The sequence below is a fragment of the Zeugodacus cucurbitae genome, chromosome 2, assembly GCF_028554725.1.
Source record: "Zeugodacus cucurbitae isolate PBARC_wt_2022May chromosome 2, idZeuCucr1.2, whole genome shotgun sequence".
Lineage (NCBI taxonomy): Eukaryota > Metazoa > Arthropoda > Insecta > Diptera > Tephritidae > Zeugodacus > Zeugodacus cucurbitae.
This window is the reverse complement of record NC_071667.1, coordinates 36,087,172-36,112,765: the sequence shown is the minus strand read 5'-3', so window position 1 is coordinate 36,112,765 and position 25,594 is coordinate 36,087,172. Positions and strand designations below refer to the sequence as shown.

At 37.8% G+C, this 25,594-nt stretch overlaps 1 protein-coding gene across 11 annotated transcripts in view; it reads right to left on the bottom strand.

Moving 5' to 3' along the window:
- The window catches only part of LOC105219969 (uncharacterized), an 833,969-nt gene that overhangs the window by 689,044 nt on the left and 119,331 nt on the right, over positions 1 to 25,594 (bottom strand). The window lies entirely within an intron of this gene.

Sequence of the window (25,594 nt, the reverse complement as noted above, 5' to 3'; positions counted from 1 at the left end):
GATATCGAAAATGTTGAACTCAGCGCCTAGGGGTATATTTTAACCGAAAATATGGGTAAATCGCTCAGATAATTTAATGTAATTCACAGGAAATTGTTTTCTTCTAATAGTGTGTCTCTGTTCCAAAAATTATTAAAATCGGGTCATAACATCTCCATATACCTAATTATAGGTTTTTCAAAAATACGGTGGGCTTTATTCCGCATCAAAGCGAGGTTCTTCAACATATCGCTGATTTGCGCCCACGCCCCAACGGAAGAGAAGGACGATGTGACCAAAGATGCTTTCTATGAGCGCCTAGAATGCACCTATGAGCGCTGCCCCCGCCACGATGTCAAAATCGTGCTTGGCGATTTTAACGCCAGGGTGGGTAAAGAAGGTGTCTTTGGCACAACAGTCGGAAAATTCAGCCTCCATGACGAAACATCGCCAAACGGCCTGAGGCTGATCGACTTCGCTGTGGCCCGAAATATGGTTGTCTGTAGTACCAGATTCCAACTTAAAAAAATTCATCAATCAACGTGGCTGTCCCCTGATCGAAACACGCGCAATCAAATCGATCACGTTGTGATAGACGGAAGACATGTCTCCAGTGTTTTAGACGTGCGTACGCTCCGAGGACCAAACATTGACTCGGACCATTATCTAGTATCAGCAAAGATACGCACTCGCCTCTGTGCAGCAAAGAACGCCCGTCAACAAACACAAGGAAGGTTCGACGTCGAAAAGCTGCAATCACAACCGACAGCCGAACGATTTTCTGCTCGACTTGCACTCCTGCTCTCTGAGAGCACTAATCAGCATCTCGGTATAAGGGAGCTGTGGGACGGCATATCAAACTCCTTACGTACAGCTGCAACCGAAACAATTGGTCTCCGGCAACGCAAAAAAACCAGATGGTACGATGAGAATTGTCGTTCCGCAGTGGAGAGAAAACAGACTGCCTACCTCGCAACGTTGCGATCGACCACAACACGTTCGGGGTGGGATAGATATCGAGAACTGAAGAGGGAAGCGAGACGCATTTGCAGACGTAAAAAGAAAGAGGCCGAAATGCGTGAGTATGAAAAGACTGGACAGCTGGCCGACATGGGTAATGCTCGAAAATTTTACGAAAAGATCCGGCGACTAACTGAAGGTTTCAAGACCGGAGCACACTCTTGTAGGACCCCCAGAGGCGATCTAGTTATTGATGACCAGGGCATACTGGGATTATGGAGGGAACACTTCTCCGACCTGCTGAATGGCAGTGAGATTACAACACCAGGAGATGGCGAACCCGATCCCCAAATCGATGACGATGGAACAGATGTTCCATTACCCGACCATGAAGAAATTCGAATAGCAATTACCCGCTTGTAGAACAACAAAGCAGCGGGGCCGATAGATTACCGGCAGAACTATTCAAATACGGCGGCGAAGAACTGATAAGGTACATGCATCAGCTTCTTTGCAGAATATGGTCGGAAGAAAGCATGCCTGACGATTGAAATCTCAGTGTACTTTACTCAATACACAAAAAGGGAGACCCCCTATAAGGTTCTGTCGAGTGTATTGTGTGAAAGACTAAAGCCCACCGTCAACAAACAGATTGGACCTTATCAGTGTGGCTGTAGACCTGGAAAATCAACAACAGACCAGATATTCACCATGTGCCAAATTTTGGAGAAGACCCGTGAAAATAGGATCGACACACACCATCTCTTTGTCGACTTTAAAGCTGCTTTCGACAGCACGAAAAGGAGTTGCCTTTATGCCGCGATGTCTGAATTTGGTATCCCCGCAAAACTAATACGGCTGTGTAAACTGACGTTGAGCAACACCAAAAGCTCCGTCAGGATCGGGAAGGACCTCTCCGAGCCGTTCGATACCAGACGAGGTTTCAGACAAGGTGACTCACTATCGTGCGACTTCTTTAACTTGATGCTGGAAAAAATTATAAGAGCTGCAGAGCTAAATAGAGAAGGTACAATCTTCTACAAGTACGCCGATGATATCGATATCATTGGAAACAACACCCGCGTCGTTAGTTCTGCTTTTTCCAGACTGGATAAGGAAGCGAAGCGTATGGGTCTGGTGGTGAACGAGGACAAGACGAAATATCTCCTGTCATCAAACAAACAGTCAGCGCATTCGCGTCTTGGCTCCCACGTCACTGTTGACAGTCATAACTTTGAAGTTGTAGATAATTTCGTCTACCTGGGAACCAGCATTAACAGCAATAACAATGTCAGCCTCGAAATCCAACGCAGAATCACTCTTGCCAACAGGTGCTACTATGGACTAAGTAGGCAATTGAAAAGTAAAGTCCTCTCTCGACGAACAAAAACCAAACTCTACAAGTCCCTCATCATTCCCGTCCTACTTTACGGTGCAGAAGCGTGGACGATGTCAACATCCGATGAGACGGCAGTAGGAGTTTTCGAAAGAAAGGTTTTGCGGAAGGTTTATGGTCCCTTAAACATTGGCAACGGCGAATACCGCAGACGATGGAACGATGAGCTGTATGTGTTATTCGACGACATAGACATAGTCCAGCGAATAAAAAAACAGCGGCTACGCTGGCTAGGTCATGTTGTTCGAATGGATGAAAGTACTCCAGCTCTGAAAGTATTCGATACAGTACCCGCTGGTGGAAGCAGAGGAAGAGGGAGACCTCCACTCCGATGGAAGGACCAGGTGGAGAGGGACCTGGCTTCGCTTGGTATAACCAATTGGCGCCAAACTGCCAGAAGGAAGGATACGTGGCGCGCTGTTTTGGACTCGGCTATAACCGCGTAAGCGTTGGCTACGCCAGTCAAGAAGAAGGAAGAAATATTCAAAAAGTTGTGAACATTCAATCAATAAATTGAGTAACTGTATGTCACAATTACCAATATGTATGGTATAAATACAACGGTAAATACGCAAATAAAAACATGGAATGTCCATAATAATGTTCGATTTTTATGTGGTTATATTTACAAAACGGCTTAAAGCTTAAGATCAATGTCACCGGAGAAAAGGAAAGAATATCAGATTGACATAACATTTAACGTTGCCATATCACCATCATTAAATTATCCTTGCAGAGTTGCATTTTAATTATGTTTGGCCTTCCCACAATTCTTCTCCCTAAGCGGGAAAGCGAAACCGTACACATCGGGCTTGGTTATCCTCCGCGGCGAAAGCCGAATTTAATCGGTCTCAAGGTCGAATTGCGTCATTGCGTACGAAAACTGATAGCATTGAGTGTTCTTTTCTACGAATGGTGCATGCGCTGAATTATTTGTTGTTGGAGACGGCTTCAGTGCCTGCATGCGTATGCATAAATGTTCGATAAATTACTTTACCACTTATCTCTTATGTAGCATTATCGCAGTATCGATATCCTTTGCAAGGTGGTAATGACCCGACAATATCCATGTTGATGTGGTTTATTCGTTGCGCCGGTAACATGAATATTGATGGCGGTGCGCTGTTGCGGTGTTGTACTTTGGCTCTTCTTTAAGGAAAACAGCGCCTAGTCCACAAGCGACATTCTTTGCGGAAACCAGGCCACACGAACTTCTCCGAAATCAATTTTGTGGTTTTAGCGGCGCCGGTATGTTTTGAGTTGAAAGCTGTTCTGCGAAAAGGAGGAGTTGAGTATGGTCGTGCTTTGCTGGTACTTACATCACAAACGATTTTTATATCTGTGCCAGGCATCGTAACAGCTTTAATTATTAGGCTGGAATTCGAATTTAGTAATTCAGATTTTTGAATCTCCGCAATTTTTATGAGGTTGAGAGTGTTGGAGTAGTATGTCGTCAATACCTGACATTGTATCTGCTACTATGTTGACTGTTACGGAAATGTATCGAATATCTGTTGTAAATTGAGCGATAAATTCAAAATTACATATTTAACTCGGGGATGCCTTTTCTAGCTTTTGCTGAATCACATATTGTACTGGCTTTTGGTCAGTGATGATAAAAAATGCATACGTTGTAAATATTTAACTGCTTTATACACCGCTAATAGTTCACGATTGTAAGTGCTGTATCTTGTTTGTGTTTCGATAAGGCCTCTGGTTTGTGATAGCAATTGAATTTGCTTTGTATAAATCGTTTTTCGTTGTCATAAATCTTCCGAAAAACCTTTCTCTCGAAAACTCCTAAACTTCGGTTGTTGACATCGTCCATACTTCTGCACCATAAAGTAGGACATGAATGATGACGGATTTGTAGAGTTTGTTTTTTGTTCGTCGAGAGAGGACTTTACTTTTCAATTGCCTACTCACTCCATAGTAGCACCTGTTGGGAAGAGTGATTCTGCGTTGAATATCAAGGCTGACATTATGATTGGTGTTGATGCTGGTGCAAGAAATTATCTACAACTAAGTACTCGAAATTATCTACAACTTCAAAGTTATGACTGTCAAACGTGACGTGGGAGCTGAGACGCGAATGCGTCGCTGTTTGTTTGATGACAGTCTTGTCCTCGTTCACCATCAGACCCACACACTTCGGTTCCCTATCCAGTATGGAGAAAGCCGAACTAACGGAGCGGGTGTTGTTTCCAATGATATCGATATTATCGGCGTACGCCAGCAGCTGTACACTCTTATAGAAGATTGCATCTTATCTATTTAGCTCTGCTGCTCGTATTATTTTCTCCAGCATCAGGTTAAAGAAATCACACGAGAGTAAGTCACCTTGTCTGAACCCTTGTTTGGTATCGAACGGCTCGGAGAGGTCCTTCCCGATCCTGACGGAGCTTTTGGTGTTGCTCAACGTCAGCTTACACAGCCGTATTAGTTTGACAGGGATACCAAATTCAGAAAGCAGCTTTAAAATGGACAAAGAGATGGTGTGTCACGGGTCTTTTCCAAGATTTGGCGCATGGTGAAGATCTGGTCAGATGTAGATTTTCCTGGTCTAAAGCCACACTGATAAGATCTATTCAGTTTGTTGACGGTGGGCTTTAGTCTTTCACACAGTACGCTCGAAAGAATCTTATAAGCGATGTTGAGGAGGCTGATCCCACGGTAATTGGCGCAGATTGTGGGGTCTCCCTTTTTGTGGATTGGGCAAAGTACACTTAGATTCCAATCGTCAGGCATGCTTTCGACCATATTATGGAAAGACGCTGATGCATGCACCTTATCAGTTCTTCGCCGCCGTATTTGAATAGCTCGCTAGCAATCCATCGGTCCTCGTCGCTTGTTGTACTTGCACTGCCATTCAGCAGGCTGGAGAAGTGTTCCCGCAAACTCAGTATACTCTGGTCATCAACTACTAGTCAACTCTGTGGGTCTTCCAGAGAAAACAAAAAAAGAATTTTTTGAAGATTATCATTGTTGCTTTGTTAAAATATTTTTGTTATTGTTCAATTGTATAAGGTTGTGTCGATAACCCAAAACAATTTGTAACAAATAAGGAAAGGCTAAGTTCGGGTCCAACCGAACATTTTATACTCTCGCAATTTTTGATGTAATTTTATTTAGATAACACACAATTTGACATATATATTCGCCATAAAGTCCAATAGAAAATCATCATATATAGTATATGAGGGCTGATGTAATTCCTGAACCAATTTCACTCATTTTCACCACCAAGATTAACGGGAACAGCAACTTGTCACCTGTTAGTAGGCAAACAAACGGCACATTCGGCCTTGAAATTACTCCTAAATTGCAAATGAACGAAACACCAGTCGGAAAAATCGCCAAAAATAGCGCTTTAACGAAGATTTTCCAAATATTCAAGAAGTCGCTGGAGGTACTGCACAGGACTTTAAAAGATCTTGATTGTCGATGAACGTTTTTGGTGGAGCCAGGATTCTGTTAGCAGGTGATTTACGCCAGACTCTTCCAATTATTATTCCTGGATCAACTGTTACTGACGGGCTAATCGCATGCTTAAAATCATTTAATTTGTGGCGACACATAAAGAATCGCCAATTACCAACTTACATATGAGTGTTTTTGCAACAATATCAAATTGCGATTGTAGAAGCAGTCGGCAGTTGACACCTCGATGGATTAATAGCATTTCCAACAGATTTCTGTCACATCACTGACTCGAAAGAGAAGTTTTCCTGACATGAAACCTCAATATGATAACCATAAATGAATGACCTATATTGGTGGTAAAACAAAGATATCGATGATCTTAATGCGACAATTTAGAATTTCGGTCCAAGAGAGTTGACACAGCTACAAACTAGGATGACGTAGTCAATTATCCAAAACTATTTAAAATTGATTGTACTATCACCACTCACTTTGCAATTAAAAGTGGTGTGAGTTGTCATCATGCTGCGTAACATAAATCAAGCTCGAGTAATCAATATCGTCGCCGAAGCCAAGATTGGACCAACTTAATTTAATGTATACCTTAGCAACAAAAACGTGAGGCCGGGTCTGCTAGTATATATATAAAACCATATCCATTTTTTATTTCTGGGTGAAACAAAAAACCGTTATTAGAACAAAACTATAATACTCTCTTTAGCAAGTTTGTTGCGAGAGTATAAAAAACGTATTTTTAAAGATGGGTCCACGGACTAGCGTTGAAAACAGAGAAGTAGTTTTTAATGTTTTAAACAAGGACAAAGCTAGCGAAAAATAGCTGAGATGGTAGGATTGAGTACTCGTACAGTTCAATACATCATACAGCGCTTTGTGCGTGAAAATCGAGTGGTGGATAATGGCAGTCGGCTTAAATTTGCTCGAGACAAGGTTACGAAGACAAATTCGTTCTGGGAAGCTGTCATTTTCGTCGATGAGTCCAAATTCAACATTTTTGGATCGGACTGAATTATGTGTGGCGCAAACCCAATACAGAACTTCAATATAAAAATTTTAAGGCAACTTTTAAGCACGGTGGAGGAAGTGCCATGGTTTGGACTTGCATGGCTGCTTCTGGAGTTGGAAAACTAGTTTTCGTTGACGGCACAATGGACAAGCATGTATATTTAAACATACTAAAAGAAAATTTGTTGCAAAGTGCCGATGCTTTGGGTGTATGCGATAGTTTCCGATATTACCAGGACAATGACCCGAAACACAAATCGGCGATTGTGCAATCATGGCTGATTTAAAACTGTCCACACCTCATGAATCCATCCCCACAATCTCCTGACTTAAACGTCATTGACAATTTGTGGGCAATTTTGGGCTTGGCGATACGGAAAAGACAGATTAGTAACTTGAATGATCTAAAAACAGCGTTGTTCGAGGAGTGGCAAAAGATCAGCCAGGAAACTACACAAAAACTTGTTGTTTCAATGGAAAATCGTATTAATGACGTAATTAAACAAAAAGGAGGTCATACGAAGTACTAACAGTTTTACTATTACACTACACGAAATAAACTGTGACCTTATTTTTTCATTTACACAAACACTCAAATAGAATAAAATTGAGTTATTGTTCGAATAAAAAAATTATTTTATAAAAATTCTGCATTTAAATCTTTTTGATATCATCAGTAGTTTACAGCTGCACGAAATAAGCTACTAGTTCCTCAAACAATTGATCGAATGTTTGAGGTCTGTTAACTTATTCATGGATAAAAGACAAAACATATATATTTATATTTTATATATATATTTATATATATATATTTTATATATTTGTAAAATCAAATTCTTTATAATTCATATTTAAAAAAAATTAGCTTCCCATGGTAAATCGTCGAAAAAGTATTTCTAAAAAAAATAGCTCACAGCTTATTTCGTGCAGCTATTTTTATACTATCGCAACAAAGTTGCTAAAGAGAGTATGTAGTTTTGTGTCACCCAGAAATAAAAGAGTGAGATATAGGATTATATATATCAAAATGATCAGGATGATGAGTACAGTTAAAATCGGGATGTCTGTCCCTCCGTCCGTCCGTCTGTCCGTGCAAGCGATAACTTGCGTAAAAACGAAGATATCTTGACGAAACTTGGTACATATATTCCTTGGCGCCCTGGGGAGGTTAGTATTGACAATGGGCGAAATCGGACCACAGCCACGCCCACAAAATGGCGAAAACCAAAAACACATAAGCAGTCATAACGAAGCCATAAATATAGTTATAAACGTAAAATTTGGAACAAAGGCTCGCACTAGGAAAGGGCATATTTGGATGTAATATTTTTGGAAAGTGGGCGTGGGCCCGCCCCCAAATCGGTTATTCGTATTTGTCTCGCAAACCAATGAAGCTATATAAACAAAACTTTCTGCAGTCGGTTCTTTTACGTACCACACCACACACCATGAAAATAGTTGAAATCGGATATTAACCACGCCCACCTCCTATACAAACGTTAGGTTGAAAATTACTAAAAGTGGGTTAACTAACCAACGAAAAAAGTCAGAAACACTAAATTTTACACAAGAAATATCAGAAGGAAGCTGCACTCAGTTTTTTTACAAAATGGAAAATGGGCGTTGTCAAAAACCATATCTCAGGAACTACTCAACCGATTTGAATAAAATTTGCTATATAATATTTTCTTGACACCCTGATAAAACAGATAAAAAGTGGGCGAAATCGGTTCACAACCACGACTACTTTCCTTATAACTCAATTTTGAATTCCATCTGATTCCTTCACTTTATAATGTATACATAAGGAACCAATGAAGATAGAGGCATAAAACTTTACACAAACAGTGCATATCATCTCTGGCTTCACTTGTGAAAAAATTGTCGAAATCGGACTATAAATTTTCGAGGCCCCAGATATCGAAAATGTTGAACTCAGCGCCTAGGGGTATATTTTAACCGAAAATATGGGTAAATCGCTCAGATAATTTAATGTAATTCACAGGAAATTGTTTTCTTCTAATAGTGTGTCTCTGTTCCAAAAATTATTAAAATCGGGTCATAACATCTCCATATACCTAATTATAGGTTTTTCAAAAATACGGTGGGCTTTATTCCGCATCAAAGCGAGGTTCTTCAACATATCGCTGATTTGCGCCCACGCCCCAACGGAAGAGAAGGACGATGTGACCAAAGATGCTTTCTATGAGCGCCTAGAATGCACCTATGAGCGCTGCCCCCGCCACGATGTCAAAATCGTGCTTGGCGATTTTAACGCCAGGGTGGGTAAAGAAGGTGTCTTTGGCACAACAGTCGGAAAATTCAGCCTCCATGACGAAACATCGCCAAACGGCCTGAGGCTGATCGACTTCGCTGTGGCCCGAAATATGGTTGTCTGTAGTACCAGATTCCAACTTAAAAAAATTCATCAATCAACGTGGCTGTCCCCTGATCGAAACACGCGCAATCAAATCGATCACGTTGTGATAGACGGAAGACATGTCTCCAGTGTTTTAGACGTGCGTACGCTCCGAGGACCAAACATTGACTCGGACCATTATCTAGTATCAGCAAAGATACGCACTCGCCTCTGTGCAGCAAAGAACGCCCGTCAACAAACACAAGGAAGGTTCGACGTCGAAAAGCTGCAATCACAACCGACAGCCGAACGATTTTCTGCTCGACTTGCACTCCTGCTCTCTGAGAGCACTAATCAGCATCTCGGTATAAGGGAGCTGTGGGACGGCATATCAAACTCCTTACGTACAGCTGCAACCGAAACAATTGGTCTCCGGCAACGCAAAAAAACCAGATGGTACGATGAGAATTGTCGTTCCGCAGTGGAGAGAAAACAGACTGCCTACCTCGCAACGTTGCGATCGACCACAACACGTTCGGGGTGGGATAGATATCGAGAACTGAAGAGGGAAGCGAGACGCATTTGCAGACGTAAAAAGAAAGAGGCCGAAATGCGTGAGTATGAAAAGACTGGACAGCTGGCCGACATGGGTAATGCTCGAAAATTTTACGAAAAGATCCGGCGACTAACTGAAGGTTTCAAGACCGGAGCACACTCCTGTAGGACCCCCAGAGGCGATCTAGTTATTGATGACCAGGGCATACTGGGATTATGGAGGGAACACTTCTCCGACCTGCTGAATGGCAGTGAGATTACAACACCAGGAGATGGCGAACCCGATCCCCAAATCGATGACGATGGAACAGATGTTCCATTACCCGACCATGAAGAAATTCGAATAGCAATTACCCGCTTGTAGAACAACAAAGCAGCGGGGGCCGATAGATTACCGGCAGAACTATTCAAATACGGCGGCGAAGAACTGATAAGGTACATGCATCAGCTTCTTTGCAGAATATGGTCGGAAGAAAGCATGCCTGACGATTGAAATCTCAGTGTACTTTACTCAATACACAAAAAGGGAGACCCCCTATAAGGTTCTGTCGAGTGTATTGTGTGAAAGACTAAAGCCCACCGTCAACAAACAGATTGGACCTTATCAGTGTGGCTGTAGACCTGGAAAATCAACAACAGACCAGATATTCACCATGTGCCAAATTTTGGAGAAGACCCGTGAAAATAGGATCGACACACACCATCTCTTTGTCGACTTTAAAGCTGCTTTCGACAGCACGAAAAGGAGTTGCCTTTATGCCGCGATGTCTGAATTTGGTATCCCCGCAAAACTAATACGGCTGTGTAAACTGACGTTGAGCAACACCAAAAGCTCCGTCAGGATCGGGAAGGACCTCTCCGAGCCGTTCGATACCAGACGAGGTTTCAGACAAGGTGACTCACTATCGTGCGACTTCTTTAACTTGATGCTGGAAAAAATTATAAGAGCTGCAGAGCTAAATAGAGAAGGTACAATCTTCTACAAGTACGCCGATGATATCGATATCATTGGAAACAACACCCGCGTCGTTAGTTCTGCTTTTTCCAGACTGGATAAGGAAGCGAAGCGTATGGGTCTGGTGGTGAACGAGGACAAGACGAAATATCTCCTGTCATCAAACAAACAGTCAGCGCATTCGCGTCTTGGCTCCCACGTCACTGTTGACAGTCATAACTTTGAAGTTGTAGATAATTTCGTCTACCTGGGAACCAGCATTAACAGCAATAACAATGTCAGCCTCGAAATCCAACGCAGAATCACTCTTGCCAACAGGTGCTACTATGGACTAAGTAGGCAATTGAAAAGTAAAGTCCTCTCTCGACGAACAAAAACCAAACTCTACAAGTCCCTCATCATTCCCGTCCTACTTTACGGTGCAGAAGCGTGGACGATGTCAACATCCGATGAGACGGCAGTAGGAGTTTTCGAAAGAAAGGTTTTGCGGAAGGTTTATGGTCCCTTAAACATTGGCAACGGCGAATACCGCAGACGATGGAACGATGAGCTGTATGTGTTATTCGACGACATAGACATAGTCCAGCGAATAAAAAAACAGCGGCTACGCTGGCTAGGTCATGTTGTTCGAATGGATGAAAGTACTCCAGCTCTGAAAGTATTCGATACAGTACCCGCTGGTGGAAGCAGAGGAAGAGGGAGACCTCCACTCCGATGGAAGGACCAGGTGGAGAGGGACCTGGCTTCGCTTGGTATAACCAATTGGCGCCAAACTGCCAGAAGGAAGGATACGTGGCGCGCTGTTTTGGACTCGGCTATAACCGCGTAAGCGTTGGCTACGCCAGTCAAGAAGAAGGAAGAAATATTCAAAAAGTTGTGAACATTCAATCAATAAATTGAGTAACTGTATGTCACAATTACCAATATGTATGGTATAAATACAACGGTAAATACGCAAATAAAAACATGGAATGTCCATAATAATGTTCGATTTTTATGTGGTTATATTTACAAAACGGCTTAAAGCTTAAGATCAATGTCACCGGAGAAAAGGAAAGAATATCAGATTGACATAACATTTAACGTTGCCATATCACCATCATTAAATTATCCTTGCAGAGTTGCATTTTAATTATGTTTGGCCTTCCCACAATTCTTCTCCCTAAGCGGGAAAGCGAAACCGTACACATCGGGCTTGGTTATCCTCCGCGGCGAAAGCCGAATTTAATCGGTCTCAAGGTCGAATTGCGTCATTGCGTACGAAAACTGATAGCATTGAGTGTTCTTTTCTACGAATGGTGCATGCGCTGAATTATTTGTTGTTGGAGACGGCTTCAGTGCCTGCATGCGTATGCATAAATGTTCGATAAATTACTTTACCACTTATCTCTTATGTAGCATTATCGCAGTATCGATATCCTTTGCAAGGTGGTAATGACCCGACAATATCCATGTTGATGTGGTTTATTCGTTGCGCCGGTAACATGAATATTGATGGCGGTGCGCTGTTGCGGTGTTGTACTTTGGCTCTTCTTTAAGGAAAACAGCGCCTAGTCCACAAGCGACATTCTTTGCGGAAACCAGGCCACACGAACTTCTCCGAAATCAATTTTGTGGTTTTAGCGGCGCCGGTATGTTTTGAGTTGAAAGCTGTTCTGCGAAAAGGAGGAGTTGAGTATGGTCGTGCTTTGCTGGTACTTACATCACAAACGATTTTTATATCTGTGCCAGGCATCGTAACAGCTTTAATTATTAGGCTGGAATTCGAATTTAGTAATTCAGATTTTTGAATCTCCGCAATTTTTATGAGGTTGAGAGTGTTGGAGTAGTATGTCGTCAATACCTGACATTGTATCTGCTACTATGTTGACTGTTACGGAAATGTATCGAATATCTGTTGTAAATTGAGCGATAAATTCAAAATTACATATTTAACTCGGGGATGCCTTTTCTAGCTTTTGCTGAATCACATATTGTACTGGCTTTTGGTCAGTGATGATAAAAAATGCATACGTTGTAAATATTTAACTGCTTTATACACCGCTAATAGTTCACGATTGTAAGTGCTGTATCTTGTTTGTGTTTCGATAAGGCCTCTGGTTTGTGATAGCAATTGAATTTGCTTTGTATAAATCGTTTTTCGTTGTCATAAATCTTCCGAAAAACCTTTCTCTCGAAAACTCCTAAACTTCGGTTGTTGACATCGTCCATACTTCTGCACCATAAAGTAGGACATGAATGATGACGGATTTGTAGAGTTTGTTTTTTGTTCGTCGAGAGAGGACTTTACTTTTCAATTGCCTACTCACTCCATAGTAGCACCTGTTGGGAAGAGTGATTCTGCGTTGAATATCAAGGCTGACATTATGATTGGTGTTGATGCTGGTGCAAGAAATTATCTACAACTAAGTACTCGAAATTATCTACAACTTCAAAGTTATGACTGTCAAACGTGACGTGGGAGCTGAGACGCGAATGCGTCGCTGTTTGTTTGATGACAGTCTTGTCCTCGTTCACCATCAGACCCACACACTTCGGTTCCCTATCCAGTATGGAGAAAGCCGAACTAACGGAGCGGGTGTTGTTTCCAATGATATCGATATTATCGGCGTACGCCAGCAGCTGTACACTCTTATAGAAGATTGCATCTTATCTATTTAGCTCTGCTGCTCGTATTATTTTCTCCAGCATCAGGTTAAAGAAATCACACGAGAGTAAGTCACCTTGTCTGAACCCTTGTTTGGTATCGAACGGCTCGGAGAGGTCCTTCCCGATCCTGACGGAGCTTTTGGTGTTGCTCAACGTCAGCTTACACAGCCGTATTAGTTTGACAGGGATACCAAATTCAGAAAGCAGCTTTAAAATGGACAAAGAGATGGTGTGTCACGGGTCTTTTCCAAGATTTGGCGCATGGTGAAGATCTGGTCAGATGTAGATTTTCCTGGTCTAAAGCCACACTGATAAGATCTATTCAGTTTGTTGACGGTGGGCTTTAGTCTTTCACACAGTACGCTCGAAAGAATCTTATAAGCGATGTTGAGGAGGCTGATCCCACGGTAATTGGCGCAGATTGTGGGGTCTCCCTTTTTGTGGATTGGGCAAAGTACACTTAGATTCCAATCGTCAGGCATGCTTTCGACCATATTATGGAAAGACGCTGATGCATGCACCTTATCAGTTCTTCGCCGCCGTATTTGAATAGCTCGCTAGCAATCCATCGGTCCTCGTCGCTTGTTGTACTTGCACTGCCATTCAGCAGGCTGGAGAAGTGTTCCCGCAAACTCAGTATACTCTGGTCATCAACTACTAGTCAACTCTGTGGGTCTTCCAGGAGGTCTTCGTGAGCTGCTAGAGCCACGTGCAAAATAATCGTTCCTGGCCCCTCCCAAGTGAATGACAGTCAGAAACTTTCCTCACTTACGTGAACTTCTACTTATGACACCATACTCCTTTCACTAGCTTAAATAAAGTCAATTGCCTTTCAGCAGCACAGGAAAAAAGTTGACCATGCCGAGGAAGCGTCGCAAAGCACATGCTAAGTTAGTTTAAAATTTCGGAAGTCTTGTACTCGTTCTTCTGGTGGTGAGATTCCATTGCAGTTTATTTCGATCGGTTGATAGCTAACTGTTATTCGCGCAGCATTTCAAATACTAATTGGAGATGTTAGTCATGTTTGTTCATATCCTTCGATGACATCGAAATATCATCGAGATGTGGCCAGGCAAAATCGTATTCGCAGAAGTTGTGATCCAGTACCCTTTGGAAGGTTTGACTGGCATTCTATAGATCTAAGCACATGAAAAGAAATCATTCCATTCCATTTTCAGGAAAATTGGCGGCGTTGACGCAAATTAAGAAACATGACTTTTTCGCCGTTCGTTTTTATGATGGACCTTTAATCAGGATTTCTTTGCTGTTGTTGCGCCGGTAAAATCACGCTGACTTCGGCTCCCATGTTGTTAAGGTAATTCATTGCAGGTTTTTTGTCTCGGCATCGGACTGTTACATCATATAACTTACATAGTACAGTCTTTGCACTTATATGGCGATGTTGCGCAGAAATACTTCTCATGGTAGCGGAGCGCCAAAAAATTTTTATATATTATGCTCAAATTTATTTTGATTTACCGTTAAACGCTTTGGAAAAATATAATAATTATTAAAATGGAAGACACGAACTACATGACGTAATTATTGAAGTTAACGGGAAAAATCAAAAAATTTAAAGAAATTCACAAAATAGAAAATTCAAATTAGAATGAGGAAATATCTAACTTTTTACATAAAAGTTAAACAATAAAATAACAAAATAAAATAAAAGCTGGTATAACTTCTACGAACTTCTCAAACTAAATTACGTAATTATTTAATTTAACTGAAAAAATCAAAATATAAATCATCAAAATATATTCTCGTGAGCATAAAGTAAAATACTGTGATTCGCGAAAAATTTCCTTTTCGCGCTTGCTCTACTTTCATTTTTCAATAAAATAAAATCTGAAATAAATTCTCATTTTATATATATTGTTCATATAAAATTCCAAAAAATTTGTAAGTAATGTCATTTATAAATAAATAGACGCAGAGCTGATTTGGTTTTGCTAACATTCGGAAAGAAGAACATCCAATAAGATTTTGTGATACCATTGAAAATCAGAATTGGTTTGCCCTTCGATAATTGAGCAAATCTGTCTTTGATTTCACAACATTGTTAGCATTGTTACTATTATAATTACAAAAATATTGGTATAAACTACATTTCCTATTATTTCCATGGCGTTTAAATTTCTTCGGCCAAGCTTATATAATAGCTGGTTTTTTTCTACCTCCCGAACTTGTATTTTAATGCATTGATGGCATTTTTTCTGATAATATCTATAAATTTGAGTATGTTTGCCATAAAATTTTGTAGAAATTCAAAACAATTTTTATGGTTTATATTATATTTATTACACTGGTCGACAAAAAGTAACTTTTTCTCTGCATCAAAGATCAGACAATGGTATTCTTATGAGATTTTCATCGCTGAACACGAATATGACCTCCAAAAGTGCCCATCACGTCGAGGTTTTGAGCAAAATGGACCCAAAGTCTCAAAAACACCTGTTTTTGGCCTTTTTTGATCACGCGTAGAGAATTATGCTGACGTGCTAGAAGTCTGTAATTAGGCTTAAATTGAAGCTTAAACTGTCAACTATAAGAATCAAAACGAAAAAGTTCTGAATCAGTCAAAAATTTTCATATAGCACAACTTTTCATTAATATGTAAGAGTGCCCTAGTGTACCGCTCTATGAGTGCAAGTAGAGCGCGCGAGTTAATACCAGTATCAACGACATTTATACACAAGTATATGAGAAACGCTGATAAAGCCAGCTCTGCCTAATCAAATAAACAAGATTATCAAAACAAGACTTTGAACTCATATCTGAATACAAGACATGCATAGGCCGCAAGATAAGCCGCATGATAAGCACTTGTTTACAATAAATAATAAGATTAGACTTTAGACCTAAGCCATAAAACATGGATATGTTATCAACTTAACGAATAGTATATAACACATAGGATAATACAAAAATAGGTTCAATTAAGTATGTAATTTGCAAGAATAAAGATCACATTCAGCAAAATAATATATATTTTTTGAAACCATTCATAAGTTTATGAATTAGCTGGGGGCTCAACCGCTCTTTACTGGGAAGGAGGAGATCGCACAACAGGACTTCGGCATCCTTAAGAATCTTCGAAGCACATAAAGAAGGGAATCTAAATCCTTAAGCTGAAATCCTTACTAAAAAAAGCCAAAATCTTTAAATCTTCCTTAACGAAGACAGACACTCACAAAATGAGTCAAGGAGCAAAACGGGAAATGCCTAACGAGGACATAAATCCTTCAGCTACAGTCCCTACCACTCCTGAAAACTACATAATGTCCTACATTCAGAATCAGTTCTCGAAATTGGACGAAGAAAGGAGAAAGGAAAAGGAGATAATATTACGGATGTTCCAAACTACAAATCCTAATATTAGCGAAACTTCTACTCCAACAATATACCAAGAAGCCACGATGCAATACCAGAATGTAACAGATATACAAATCGGAGTCATAAAGGAATTACCTATTTTCCAAGGAAACAAAGAAGAGTATACGATATGGAAGTCACATGTAATGAAAGTCATGGAAAAGTCCAAAAAAGCATCCAAGTATTCCAGAACACACCTCAATTCTACAATATCATTACAACCTTCAGAAGAAGAATCACGGGGCATGCAGATATGTTACTTGAATGCAACAACACACCTCTCAACTTCTACAGTATCATGGAAGCTTTGGACGCACTATATCACGACCCAAACGCACTGTATGAAATACAAGAACACATGAAGAACTTGGCACAACAACCAACAGAAGACTTGGACACTTATTTCCAATACACATTGACATTGCACAGGAAGCTAATTAAAAATACAGTGGACCTTCTAAAAACAGAAATAAATAACAAATATATTGAACAAGAATCTATAACACAATTTATTAAAGGATTAAAAAATAAAAATTTGGCAACAGCCTTAGCATCCAATCAATATCAAAGCTTAATGCAAACCTATACAAGTGCTAAACAAATCGAAATACGATTACAACAAACTAGTGAAAAAAAATTTTAAGACGACCTATCGAAATCCAAAAACAAAATTTAAATAACTTTTGGCAAAGACCAACTAATCAAAATCAATGCATGGATATTCCATCATGACTAGTAAAAAAATAATACATCTGTTAAGGCATGATTTACCATTTTTTGAACTAGAAGATATCAAAGATTTTGATATGATAATAGGATTTTGTGGATTAAAAAAATTAAATGCAGAAATAGATTTCACGTCACTACAATTAAAATATAAAAATAAAAACAAAAATCAAAAATAAATTACACAAATGATAATAAAGATTATGAAGGGGAGATTAGAGAAATAATTAGGAGAAATAATAAAACAGAAAAGTTACCATTTACCACAACGATAGAAGCAACCATTAGGACAGATAATAATGAACCTGTTTGGACGAAACAATACCAATATCCGTACGCAGATAACGATTTTGTCAATTTAGAAATAAAAAAATTATTAAAGAATAATATAATACAACCTAGTAGAAGTCCTTATAACTCACCAGTTTGGACAGTACCTAAAAAGGGTATAGATGAAAATGGAAAACCCAAGAAAAGATTAGTGATAGATTTTCAAAATTAAATTCAAAAACTATAACAGATAGATATCCTATTCCGGACATAAACATGACAATACAAGCGTTAGGTAAAGCAAAATATTTTTCTACGATAGATCTAGAAGCAGGATTTCACCAAATTATGATAAAAAAGAAGATAGGGAAAAAACAGCATTTTCCATAAATGGAGCAAAATATGAATTCATACGAATGCCCTTCGGATTAAGAAATGCACCCTCAATATTTCAAAGATGTGTTGATGATATTCTACGAGAATATATAAATAAATTTGCGTTTGTATATATCGACGACGTATTAATATATTCCTTCACCTGAAGAACATATTAAACACATCCAAATAATAGTAAGCGCATTACATAAAGCAATTATGAAAATCTCTGATGAAAAATCACACTTCTTTAAAAATCAAGTCGTATATTTAGGACATATAATAACACAAAATAGGATAACGGTAGATCCTAAGAAAGTAGAAACATTAGACAAGTATCCGATACCTCAAACCCTGAAAGAATGAAGGTCATTTTTAGGTATGGCGGGATATTATAGGAAATTTATACAAGGATAAAGCAAAATAACAAAACCACTAACCACACATCTACAAGGAGAAAATGGTATAACAAGTAAAAAAATTGTGCTAAGAAAGAAATTAAATTAGATAAAGAAGCCATAAAAGCTATACAAATAATTAAAACAAAATTAAAAGAACAAGTTGAATAGATTTCTCAAAACCTTTTGATTTAACTACAGATGCGAGTAATTTTGCCATAGGAGGAGTTTTATCACAAGAAAAGAAACCTATATTTTTTATATCAAGAACATTAACAAAAACAGAAGAAAATTATTGTACAACGGAAAAAGAATTATTAGGCTATAGGAAAACTTAGGAATTATATTTACGATATAGCAGATTTAACTATACACACTGATCACCAGGCTTTGATATTTTCTATTTCGGACAAAAAATTCAAATATAAAACTAAAAAGATGGAAACGTAGTAGCAGATGCATTATCAAGACAAAAAATTAACACTTCAACAATAGAATCGATGCACTCGACACGTAGTTCACCAAACGAAAACTATACATACGCAAAACAAACGATAAATTCATTTAAGAATCAAATCATATTAAAGAAAACTGAACGAAATAAAAAAGAAACACAAGCGACTTTTCCAAAGTATCACAGACACACTATTGAATATCAAAACACTGAATATCTAACAAAAACCTTAAAAGAAATTTTTACACCTAATTTCAATAACGCGATCGATATCTTGTTTGTCACTATACCGACGACTTCATATAACACATAATCGTACGCCAACAGCTCATTCGACATCAAACGGTTCAATTGAACGCTTGCATAGCACACTGATAGAAATCGCAGCAACATTAGCTAAACAAAATAACACCGATCCAGTTACGGAAATATTTAACGCAGTATACGAGTATAATAGGACAATACACTCGGTGACCAAACAAAAACCGGTAGAAGTATTTTTTAATAGGAAGAATTATCCGGAAATTAAACAATTGATTGAAAAAAACAAAGACAAAGTTTTAGAATATCATAATAAAAAAAGAACACAAAAAGTTTATGAACCAAAACAAATAATTTACGCACTATCAAAACGACGTACAAAAACTGAACAAAAATATCTAAAATACATAGTTATAGAAAACCGTGAGGACACAGTTTTAGTAGAGAGAGGAGGAAGACAACATGTCTTACATAAAGATAACATTCGTAACACTCCTATTGAATTTAATAATAAACATAAAAGCATACACAGTGAGCAATCTAAAAAATAAAAAATTTATATTCACCGAAACTGACGACGCATACCTATATGAAGATACCGAATTTTTATATCATTTATTTAATTTAACGACAATAATGGAAAAATATAAACAGATAGAATATAGATCAATTGGCAGGACACAACAGGATATTATAAACGAAAATAGAATCTCAAATTTAATTGAACAAACTATTTCACACTCAATACAAAAAAGATCAGTAAACATTTTAGGGACTCTAATAAAATTTATAACTGGGATTCCAGATCATGACGATCTTATTGAAATAAAAACACATTTAAATGAAATAATAGAAAATAATAATCAACAAAGAGTCATTAACTCACACTTTGAACAATCAATCTCAAAGGTTGATCCTCAATCAATCTCAACAAGCCTGGTCATATCAGAAACTTTAAAGGAATTAGAAACCCTATTCGAAACTATAAATTCTGTAAAGACAGGAAATTACTTGTCTAAGTCTTTAAATTTAAATGATATAAAACAAATAATAAAAAAACGAAAAGTTAGATATTCCAGTTTTAAATGTAATGGAATACTCTACAATAAATGTAATTAGAGTTAAGAATACATATGTAATCATTTATAAATATCCTTTAATAACGCAAAAATGTAAATTATTTAAAATAGCATCATTAAGCTATCTGCATGGCAAATATATATTAGACAAATATATAGCTCAATGTAATATAAATAATTATTCAAGAGTAAAAGAATGTAAACAATCACTAAATACTTTCATATGTAAAACCAACAAGGATAATGAAAGTATTTCGAAATTAGTGCTAAAAGAAAAAGCAAATTGTAAAACTATTAAAGAAACAAATGCAAATATCACAATATTAGATTATGGTAATATAATATTAGATGGAAAATATGAAATTAATAACGAAACTATCTCAGGAGTAAACCTGATCCAGTTCAATGACACCATTAAAATAAATGGACGAAAGTACACAAACATACAGGATACAATAAAGCAGATAATCCAACATGAAGGCACCATAACAATTGATGAAGTAATCAATTCCAATGAAGAAACTAAATTTACGAATATCCGGAAGTTACATAAACTACTCATTCCAATTGAAGATCACCCGATCCAAACTTTTTGCTACACAATTACAACATTTGGAATTATAATCCTGATAATTTGGACACTACTCAAATTAATCAAACTACGACAAGTTACTCAAGAAAGAAAGAAACTACACGAACTCTAAAAACTCACAGCCAACTTTACATTATAAAAATGAGGACATTTTGTTTTTTTTTTATAAGAGAGAGGAGAGTTAATACCAGTATCAACGACATTTATACACAAGTATATGAGAAACGCTGATAAAGCCAGCTCTGCCTAATCAAATAAACAAGAGTATCAAAACAAGACTTTGAACTCATATCTGAATACAAGACATGCATAGGCCGCAAGATAAGCCGCATGATAAGCACTTGTTTACAATAAATAATAAGATTAAACTTTAGACCTAAGCCACAAAACATGGATATGTTATCAACTTAACGAATAGTATATAACACATAGGATAATACAAAAACAGGTTCAATTAAGAATGTAATTTGCAAGAATAAAGATCACATTCAGCAAAATAATATATATTTTTTGAAACCATTCATAAGTTTATGAATTAACTCGCGCGCACATGAAAAAGTTGTGCTATTGAAAAAATTTGGCTGATTCAGAACTTTTTCGACTTGATTAGAATTGTTGGTTTTTCTTCTTAAACCATAACTGTCTTGAATTATTTTTATCTGCAAGTCACTAAAATTGCTGTAATTCAGTAAGTTAACACAAGTAAAAGGGCTTTAGTATATCCCGACGTGGATATGCGCATTATCCTGCTGGAACACCAAATTGTCGCCATGATATTCCTTAGCAAACGTGATTAGTTCACTGTCCAGCAATTCCATATATATTTTGCTTTCATACTACTCGGGACAAGGCAAATGGGAGACCTCTTTTTGGCGTTAAGAGCAGCCTATATCCCTCTAGATAGATCCCTCCAATACGAATTTTCTTCTGCCTTAGAGACAATAAATTAGCTGATTTTTATACTCTCGCAACAAATGTTGCTAAAGAGAGTATTATAGTTTTGTTCACATAACGGTTGTTTGTAACACCCAAAACTAAACGAGTTAGATATAGGGTTATATATACCAAAGTGATCAGGGTGAAGAGTGGAGTTCAAATCCGAATGTCTGTCTGTCCGTCCGTCCGTCTGTGCAAGCTGTAACTTGAGTAAAAATTAAGATATCTTGATGAAACTTGGCATACTTATTTCTTGGCACCATAGGAAGGTTGCTTTCGAAAATGAGCAAAATCGGACCACTGCCACGCCCACAAAATGGCGAAAACCGAAAACACATAAAGTGTCATAACTAAGCCATAAATAAAGTTGTAAAAGTAAAATTTGGAATAGAGGATCGCACTAGGAAGGGGCATATTTGGATGTAATTTTTTTGGGGAAGTGGGCGTGGCCCCGCCCCCTACTAAGTTTTTTGTACATATCTCGCAAACCAATAGAGCTATATAAACCAAACCTTCTGCAGTCGTTTTTTTAGCCACGTCCTAATGCCGTCCAAAAATGAAAGAAATTGGATAATAACCACGCCCACCTCCCATACAAAAGTTAGGTTAAAAATTACTAAAAGTGGGTTAACTCACTAAACATCAGAAACACTAAATTTCACATAAGAAATGGCAGATGAAAGCTGCACTCAGATTTTTTTACAAAATGGAAAATGGGCGTGGCGTCGCCCACTTATGGGTCAAAAACCATAACTCAGGAACTACTCGACCGATTTCAATGAAACTTGGTTTGTAATAGTTTCCTTACATCCCAATGATATATTGTGAAAATAGGCCAAATCGCTTCACAACCACGCCTACTTCCTATATACCAGAACTTTGAAGACAATCTGAATCGTTTACATTACAATATATAAAGTAAGTACTAGTGAAGATATCGGTGCAGCACTTTGCACAATTACTATGTTAATAGTATGGCAGCCCCATTCTAAAAATCGCCGAAATCGGACCATAGGTTTTTAAGGCCCCATATATCGAACACGAGGACCTCGGTGCTTCTAACCTAATATTATGGTTTCCAACTTTCAATGGACTTTATACAATATATATGACGAATATGTGGCTCAAATTGTGTGTTATATAATATAACTAAAGTTAAATATATAAATTGCGAGAGTATAAAATGTTCGGTTACACCCGAACTTAGCCTTCCTTACTTGTTTAATTTTATTTAGTCAATTTTTTATTAGGATAATCTAAAAAATCAGGTTTTTAATGATTCTCTATGAGCTATGTATTTTGGTGCATAGGTTACCCTCTTGTAATAGACAACATTTTTAATACGCTTTTATTAGTTTCACTTGTATGTATGTATGTATGTTTGTTTGTAACTTTTTCCAGTGGTACTGACACTGCGAGTGAGCAACTCAGCAAAAAGATGTGCATAAACGTATGCAACATATGTATATACTTAAAGAAAGTATACTTATATAGAAAAACTATGTATACATATATAACGGTGAATTTAAAATGCAAAGACCCACACAAGTTATACTAACTTACTTACAATTAAATTAAATTGAATATATTACATATGTTAAGAAAATTATTTATTGCCTTGATGTTGTCCGTATTTGGTGTCTTTAATAGATTTGATGGTATGGTATTTCCAAAATTAGTTGTTATTTGATTATTTAAAGCGGTGCATTCATTTAGGATGTGATTGACTGAAACATTTGCCTGATTACAATGTGTACAATTTGGTTTTTCCGTTTTGTTGTGTGGCCAATTCTAAGGCGAAGAAATATCTTTATGTTATCGCAAGAGCAATCTGTTGGGTAATCTGGTTTGTCCCCTGAGGGATTATGTTCCTTGTAATGGTGTTGAAAATTTGAACAATCTCTCGAAACCGACTCGTGGAGTACTTTCTTTATCATATTGCGTATGTCTTTATATGTATAGTGTGCGAATGAGAGTAGAGGTTCTTTGCTAGCTTTTTTTCGCGGTCGTCTGCAAATTGGTTGCCTTTAATATCAGCATGTCCTGGAATCCACATCCGCTTCAGCTGTGAGTACAGAGGAGTACGTTGGTAAAATACCGACTGTTATAGTGACACCTTGTCGTTTGTCACTGCAAACGAAGTGTGGGTTACTGATTTTGATCCGTCGGTGTAGATGGTTTTCCATACATTTATACATATCTACTGTGTCGATAAATAGTTGAATATATTGCTCTGCATTGGTGTTTGATTTATGATATTTGAAGTGTGTACTTATTTCAGCGATAGCCAGTGCGGATGAGTGTTATCTTTTATGAGTTGTGGTTTCGAAGTTATATCAAGCTGATTGATTATGTTTATGCATCTTATGATCGTAGATGGTTTGTTGGTAGAGCAATTTGATTTCATTAGGTTAAATAACATCGAATTTTTACACTTGTGAAGTTTTGGTATGAGCATCATAGAGGCTTCATACCTCTACAGAAAATCAAAATTTTCCGCATTTTCCCGCACCTCAATATATATAACTTCTTAAAATAAGAGATCTTAAGAGTATTTAAAAAAATCTTTTGCTGACCAAATTGTAATGAGGGTGCCGCGATTTCTTAACTTTCGCTCGACAGCGTCTGCGTTTTGGTATGAGCATCATAGTGTTGTGTTTAGTTCTAATATGAATGTTAGGTAGACCTGCTTCGGTTAATACTACTTTGGTTGGAGGTTGGAAATGCGCGAATGCTTCTTCTTGCCGCTATGTGATAAGGGTTTCAATGAGTGCGAGGTGTGATTTAGCGCAATGACCATAAATTGCGAGCCCAAAGTCTATTTTTGACAACATCAGTGCTTTTACAATATTTACAAGAGTTGTGGTATGAATGTGACAGTGTTTTGACGAAACAAACTTTATAATGTTTAATCTATTAAGTAAGCTTAATCTAACATATTTACAATGTTCCTTAAAAGTAAGTTTTTTATCAAAAAGTATTCGTAAAGTGTTAGTGTGCGGGATTTGGTTGTTATCGAGGGAAAGGTTTGGGAAGGTGCATTTTCTTTTTCTGCAAATGTGAAATGTTGAACTTTTGCTTGCAGAAACCTTGGGTCCTGACCTTTTAGACCACTCCATTATGTCGGTTAGAATGTTTGTAAAAGTGATTTTAACTTTGTTCAAATATTTTAGAGTGGAAAATATTAAAACATCGTCAGCAAAAATGAGGTGGTCTACATAAAGTTTTGAGGCTAATAGGATGTTGAGTTGATTAAAGGCTATAATAAATAGCGTAGTTGAGAGAGGAGATCCTTGTGGTATGCCATTATGTATGGGGTAAATAGTAGAGTTGTGGTTGTTAACACTTACTGAAAACTTGTGATTTGAGAGAAATGCTTTTATAAAGTTGTAAATTTTGTTTCCAAAATTCCATTTTTTATTTCTTGTAATACCGTATGCATTCTATCAAAAGCTTTTTCAAAGACAATGCTGAGGACTGATAGGTGGTTTTTCGCGGATAATGTTGTTGCAGCGCAATGCTCAAAGTAAAGTAAAGGGTCATGACACCAATACCACTTTGAAAAGCGAACTGATTGGGGCTTATCAAAATCTTTTGTTTGTCATACCACATGATTCTTTTTGATATAATTTTTTCCAATACTTTTGCCATATAGGGTATTAAAGAAATTGGTCTGAAGTCAGCTATTGAGGAGTTTGATTTGTTGGGTTAGGGATAGGGATAATAACATGTTTTTTTTCCAGTCTTGAGGGATTATACCTTTTTCTAATATGTTATTGTATAAAAAAATTAGTCTAATTTTTAAAGAAAGTGGAAGGCTTTTTAGGAG